This window comes from Physella acuta, unplaced genomic scaffold, assembly GCF_028476545.2.
Source record: "Physella acuta isolate Inbredline_101_S28 unplaced genomic scaffold, ASM2847654v3 ptg000357l, whole genome shotgun sequence".
NCBI lineage: Eukaryota > Metazoa > Mollusca > Gastropoda > Physidae > Physella > Physella acuta.
The window spans coordinates 1,158,153-1,165,300 of record NW_026731876.1 but is presented as its reverse complement, the minus strand read 5'-3'; positions in this window follow the sequence as shown (position 1 = coordinate 1,165,300).

Below are 7,148 nucleotides of genomic sequence, written 5' to 3'. Positions count from 1 at the left end.
TTACCCCCACCCCTATTATGACCTAACCCACCCCCAGGTGTTACCTACTCCACCCCTGTTTTTACCTACCCCACCCCTGTTTTTACCTACCCCACCCCTGTTGTTACCTACCCCACCCCTGGTGCTACCTACACCACCCCTGGTGCTACCTACCCCACCCCTGGTGCTACCTACCCCACCCCCTGGTGCTACCTACCCCACCCCTGGTGCTACCTACCCCACCCCTGGTGCTACCTACCCCACCCCCTGGTGCTACCTACCCCACCCAGGTGTTACCTACCCCACCCCTGGTGCTACCTACACCACCCCTGGTGCTACCTACACCACCCCTGGTGCTACCTACCCCACCCCTGGTGCTACCTACCCCACCCCTGGTGCTACCTACCCCACCCCTGTTGTTACCTACTCCACCCCTGTTGTTACCTACTCCACCCCTGTTGTTACCTACCCCACCCCTGGTGCTACCTACTCCACCCCTGTTGTTACCTACTCCACCCCTGTTGTTACCTACCCCACCCCTGGTGCTACCTACTCCACCCCTGTTGTTACCTACTCCACCCCTGTTGTTACCTACTCCACCCCTGGTGTTACCTACTCCACCCCTGGTGTTACCTACTCCACCCCTGTTGTTACCTACTCCACCCCTGTTGTTACCTACTCCACCCCTGTTGTTACCTACTCCACCCCTGGTGTTACCTACTCCACCCCTGTTGTTACCTACTCCACCCCTGTTGTTACCTACTCCACCCCTGTTTTTACCTACTCCACCCCTGTTGTTACCTACCCCACCCCTGGTGCTACCTACTCCACCCCTGTTGTTACCTACTCCACCCCTGTTGTTACCTACTCCACCCCTGGTGTTACCTACTCCACCCCTGTTGTTACCTACTCCACCCCTGGTGTTACCTACTCCACCCCTGTTGTTACCTACTCCACCCCTGTTGTTACCTACTCCACCCCTGTTGTTACCTACTCCACCCCTGTTGTTACCTACTCCACCCCTGTTGTTACCTACTCCACCCCTGTTGTTACCTACTCCACCCCTGTTTTTACCTACCCCACCCCTGGTGTTACCTACCCCACCCCTGTTTTTACCTACCCCACCCCTGTTTTTACCTACCCCACCCCAGGTGTTACCTACCCCACCCCTGGTGTTACCTACTCCACCCCTGGTGCTACCTACCCCACCCCTGTTGTTACCTACCCCACCCCTGGTGCTACCTACCCCACCCCTGGTGTTACCTACCCCACCCCTGGTGCTACCTACTCCACCCCTGTTGTTACCTACTCCACCCCTTGTTGTTACCTACTCCACCCCTGTTGTTACCTACCCCACCCCTGGTGCTACCTACCCCACCCCTGGGGTTACCTACCCCACCCCTGGTGCTACCTACCCCACCCCTGGGGTTACCTACCCCACCCCTGGTGCTACCTACCCCACCCCTGGTGCTACCTACACCACCCCTGGTGCTACCTACCCCACCCAGGTGTTACCTACCCCACCCCTGGGGTTACCTACTCCACCCCTGGTGCTACCTACCCCACCCCTGGGGTTACCTACTCCACCCCTGGTGCTACCTACCCCACCCCTGGTGCTACCTACCCCACCCCTGGGGTTACCTACTCCACCCCTGGTGCTACCTACCCCACCCCTGGTGCTACCTACCCCACCCCCGTTGTTACCTACCCCACCCCTGGTGCTACCTACCCCACCCCTGTTTTTACCTACCCCACCCCTGGTGCTACCTACCCCACCCCTGGTGTTACCTACCCCACCCCCTGTTTTTACCTACCCCACCCCAGGTGCTACCTACCCCACCCCTGTTGTTACCTACCCCACCCCTGGTGTTACCTACCCCACCCCCTGTTTTTACCTACCCCACCCCTGTTTTTACCTACCCCACCCCTGTTGTTACCTACCCCACCCCTGGTGCTACCTACCCCACCCCTGGTGCTACCTACCCCACCCCTGTTTTTACCTACACCACCCCTGGTGCTACCTACCCCACCCAGGTGTTACCTACACCACCCCTGGTGCTACCTACCCCACCCCTGGTGTTACCTACCCCACCCCTGTTGTTACCTACCCCACCCCTGTTTTTACCTACCCCACCCCTGGTGCTACCTACCCCACCCCTTGTTGTTACCTACCCCACCCCTGGTGCTACCTACCCCACCCCTGGTGCTACCTACACCACCCCTGGTGCTACCTACCCCACCCAGGTGTTACCTACCCCACCCCTGGTGCTACCTACCCCACCCCTGGTGCTACCTACCCCACCCCTGGTGCTACCTACCCCACCCCTGGTGCTACCTACCCCACCCCTGGTGCTACCTACCCCACCCCTGGTGCTACCTACCCCACCCCTGGTGCTACCTACACCACCCCTGTTTTTACCTACACCACCCCTGGTGCTACCTACCCCACCCCTGGGGTTACCTACTCCACCCCCTGTTGTTACCTACCCCACCCCTGGTGCTACCTACCCCACCCCTGGGGTTACCTACTCCACCCCCTGTTGTTACCTACCCCACCCCTGGTGCTACATACCCCACCCCTGTTTTTACCTACCCCACCCAGGTGTTACCTACCCCACCCCTGTTGTTACCTACACCACCCCGATGTTAACCCACCCCTGCTATTACCCCACCTTCTGGCTCCCCCCACCCCCGCATCCTTCTCGCTAGAGATGACATACTTCGCTAGCTGATGTATGTTACTATATCCATGTACATCGACATTGTGTTCTAGATCATATTTCTAAATTGGCTGATGTATAGTACTATATCCATGTACATCGACATTGTGTTCTAGATCATATCTCTAAATTGGCTGATGTATGTTACTATATCCATGTACATCGACATTGTGTTCTAGATCATATCTCTAAATTGGCTGATGTATCGTACTATATCCATGTACATCGACATTGTGTTCTAGATCATATCTCTAAATTGGCTGATGTATAGTACTATATCCATGTACATCGACATTGTGTTCTAGATCATATCTCTAAATTGGCTTATGTATAGTACTATATCCATGTACATCGACATTATGTTCTAGATCATATCTCTAAATTGGCTGATGTATAGTACTATATCCATGTACATCGACATTGTGTTCTAGATCATATCTCTAAATTGGCTGATGTATGGTACTATATACATGTACATCGACATTGTGTTCTAGATCATATCTCTAAATTGGCTGATGTATAGTACTATATCCATGTACATCGACATTGTGTTCTAGATCATATCTCTAAATTGGCTGATGTATGGTACTATATACATGTACATCGACATTGTGTTCTAGATCATATCTCTAAATTGGCAGATGTATGGTACTATATCCATGTACATCGACATTTTGTTCTAGATCATCTCTAAATTGGCTGATGTATGGTACTATATCCATGTACATCGACATTGTGTTCTAGATCATATCTCTAAATTGGCTGATGTATGGTACTATATCCATGTACATCGACATTGTGTTCTAGATCATATCTCTAAATTGGCTGATGTATGGTACTATATCCATGTACATCGACATTGTGTTCTAGATCATATCTCTAAATTGGCTGATGTATAGTACTATATCCATGTACATCGACATTGTGTTCTAGATCATATCTCTAAATTGGCTGATGTATGGTACTATATCCATGTACATCGACATTGTGTACTAGATCATATCTCTAAATTGGCTGATGTATGGTACTATATACATGTACATCGACATTGTGTTCTAGATCATATCTCTAAATTGGCTGATGTATGGTACTATATCCATGCACATCAACATTGTGTTCTAGATCATATTTCTAAATTGGCTGATGTATGGTACTATATCCATGTACATCGACATTGTGTTCTAGATCATATTTCTAAATTGGCTGATGTATGGTACTATATCCATGTACATCGACATTGTGTTCTAGATCTTATATCTAAATTGGCTGATGTATGGTACTATATCCATGTACATCGACATTGTGTTCTAGATCATATCTCTAAATTGCCCAGGTCGTGATAATGCTTAACTGGGAGGACATAGGTGGGAGCGGGGGGGGGGGGGGGGGGGGGGGTGGGGTGAGGCGGATAGAATAAGTGGTTAACACGGAAGTAAAAATCAGTGGACAAAAAGAGGGTCATGTATGCACTTTGAGAAATTTGAAATGAAATATGCTCTAACTCTAGGCAAAAATTTAAATGCGCTAATAAAATGTACCAACTCTATACAATGATGAAATGTACCAACTCTAGACAATGATGAAATGTACCAACTCTATACAGTGATGAAATGTACCAACTCTATACAATGATGAAATGCACCAACTCTATACAATTATGAAATGTACTCACTCTATACAATGATGAAATGTACCAACTCTATACAATGATGAAATGTACCAACTCTAGACAATGATGAAATGTACTCACTCTATACAATGATGAAATGTACCAACTCTATACAATGATGAAATGTACCAACTCTAGACAATGATGAAATGTACCAACTCTATACAATGATGAAATGTACCAACTCTATACAATGATGAAATGTACTCACTCTATACAATGATGAAATGTACTCACTCTATACAATGATGAAATGTACTCACTCTATACAATGATGAAATGTACTCACTCTATACAATGATGAAATGTACCAACTCTAGACAATGATGAAATGTACTCACTCTATACAATGATGAAATGTACCAACTCTATACAATGATGAAATGTACCAACTCTAGACAATGATGAAATGTACTCACTCTATACAATGATGAAATGTACCAACTCTATACAATGATGAAATGTACTCACTCTATACAATGATGAAATGTACCAACTCTAGACAATGATGAAATGTACCAACTCTATACAATGATGAAATGTACCAACTCTATACAATGATGAAATGTACTCACTCTATACAATGATGAAATGTACCAACTCTAGACAATGATGAAATGTACCAACTCTATACAATGATGAAATGTACTCACTCTATACAATGATGAAATGTACCAACTCTATACAATGATGAAATGTACCAACTCTAGACAATGATGAAATGTACTCACTCTATACAATGATGAAATGTACCAACTCTAGACAATGATGAAATGTACCAACTCTATACAATGATGAAATGTACCAACTCTAGACAATGATGAAATGTACTCACTCTATACAATGATGAAATGTACTCACTCTATACAATTGTGAGCGGCTGGAGTGTATTTTTATTATTTGTAACTTAGAAGGCGAATGTATCGTTTCGTTTCATGTCGTAAATTGTTCGTATTTTTTTGTCGTGTAGTCCCGTATTATGGCGCCGCTGTCTCACTGTTTATGTCCCTGGTTATAGCTAGTTTATATATATTTCGTTTATATTGTTGTCATTGTTTATATTAAGTGTCCCACTCTGACTATCTACCTAGAAGGTGTACCGGTGACTGCTGTTATAGACAGTGGCTCCCAGGTTAGCACAGTCACAGAAACATTTTTCAACTGCAGCCTAAAAAACATTGTGCTAGAAACAGGCACCCACCTATCCCTGAGAGCAGCAAATGGGTTGGCCATCCCATACAATGGCTATTTTATTACTGACATTGAAGTCAACAAAGAAAAACTTTGTGACAAGGGGTTCCTGGTCATCAGAGACCCAGTAGGCGGCCCAGCTCCACCTTGCCTGCTGGGCATGAACATTCTCCAAGACCTGACCACATTGGCCCATCTGGTCAAGCCACCTGCTGCGACACCGAAGGTATGGCGAGAGGGCAAAGCCCTCAGCCCCCGCGAGAGAACTCTGGTGCCTGCCAAGAGCATATCAACCATTCGAGCGACGGGAGGAGACCCCAGAATGGTGGATGACATGCTGGTACAGCCATTGGAACAGCCATTTCACCCGGACCTGCTCGTGGTGCCAGGCCTAACTTCCTGCCATGAGGGATTCTTCTCGGTACAGGTGGCTAACCTGTCTGAGGAGCCCGTCTACATCTCCAGTAGGACCTGTCTAGCAACAATCCACCCGTTCGAGCTGGTCCCCCCAAACCTGCAGTTCAGGGTCAACTCTCTGGCTGCTGAGGTGGTCATAGACTCATCCCTGTCCAGCGAGACCCACGATTCCATGCCAGAGCCCTCGTTTTCCAGCATGATGGCAGAAACCCTAGACCCACCACAGCGGGCGGCTCTGGAGAAATTACTCCAGGAATTCACAGACGTTTTTGCTTGGACAGACGACCAGTTGGGTTTCACGGACAAAATTAAACACAGCATCCCACTAACCAGTGACATACCAGTAGCGCTACCCTACCGCCGGCTTCCGCCTACAGAGTTCGCTGCGGTTAAAGAACACATTGAAAGGTTGACTACCAGGGGCATTATCCAACCCAGCACCAGCCCTTATGCAGCTCCAATGGTCATCGTGAAGAAAAAGAATGGCGAGATCCGGTTATGCTGCGATTACAGGAGGCTGAATGGCATAACCCGGAAGGATGCGTTCCCGCTGCCCCGAATCGATGAAACGTTGGATGCCCTGGCGGGGTCAACCTTCTTCTCCACGCTGGACTTAGCCAGTGGCTACCACCAGGTTGCCATGGCTGAAGAAGACCAAGAAAAGACTGCCTTCGTTACTCCCTTTGGTCTGTACCAGTGGACCAGAATGCCATTTGGCCTATGTGGCGCCGTCCAGACTTTTTCCAGATTAATGCAGGGGGTAATGAGTGAGCACATCATGAGAATCATGCTGGCCTATCTGGATGACATCCTAATATATGCCCCAGACTTCACCTCACACCTGGCCAACCTGCGCACAATACTCGCACGACTGAGAGATATCGGTCTCAAACTTAACCCTGAGAAATGTGTGTTTGGGGCGGAGAGCGTGCACTACCTGGGACATGTGGTGTCCAAGGATGGTGTGAAGACTGACCCAGGGAAAATTACAGCCATCAGCGAGTGGCAGCCCCCAAGGACCCTAAAAGAACTCCGTTCTTTCTTGGGCCTTGCCAGCTACTACCGAAGATTTGTTAAAGGTTTTGCCAACATAGCACAGCCCCTTCACCAAGTGGTCACCAATACTCATGAACAATTCGGCAAGCGAAACAAACGGCAGGACATAACCAACC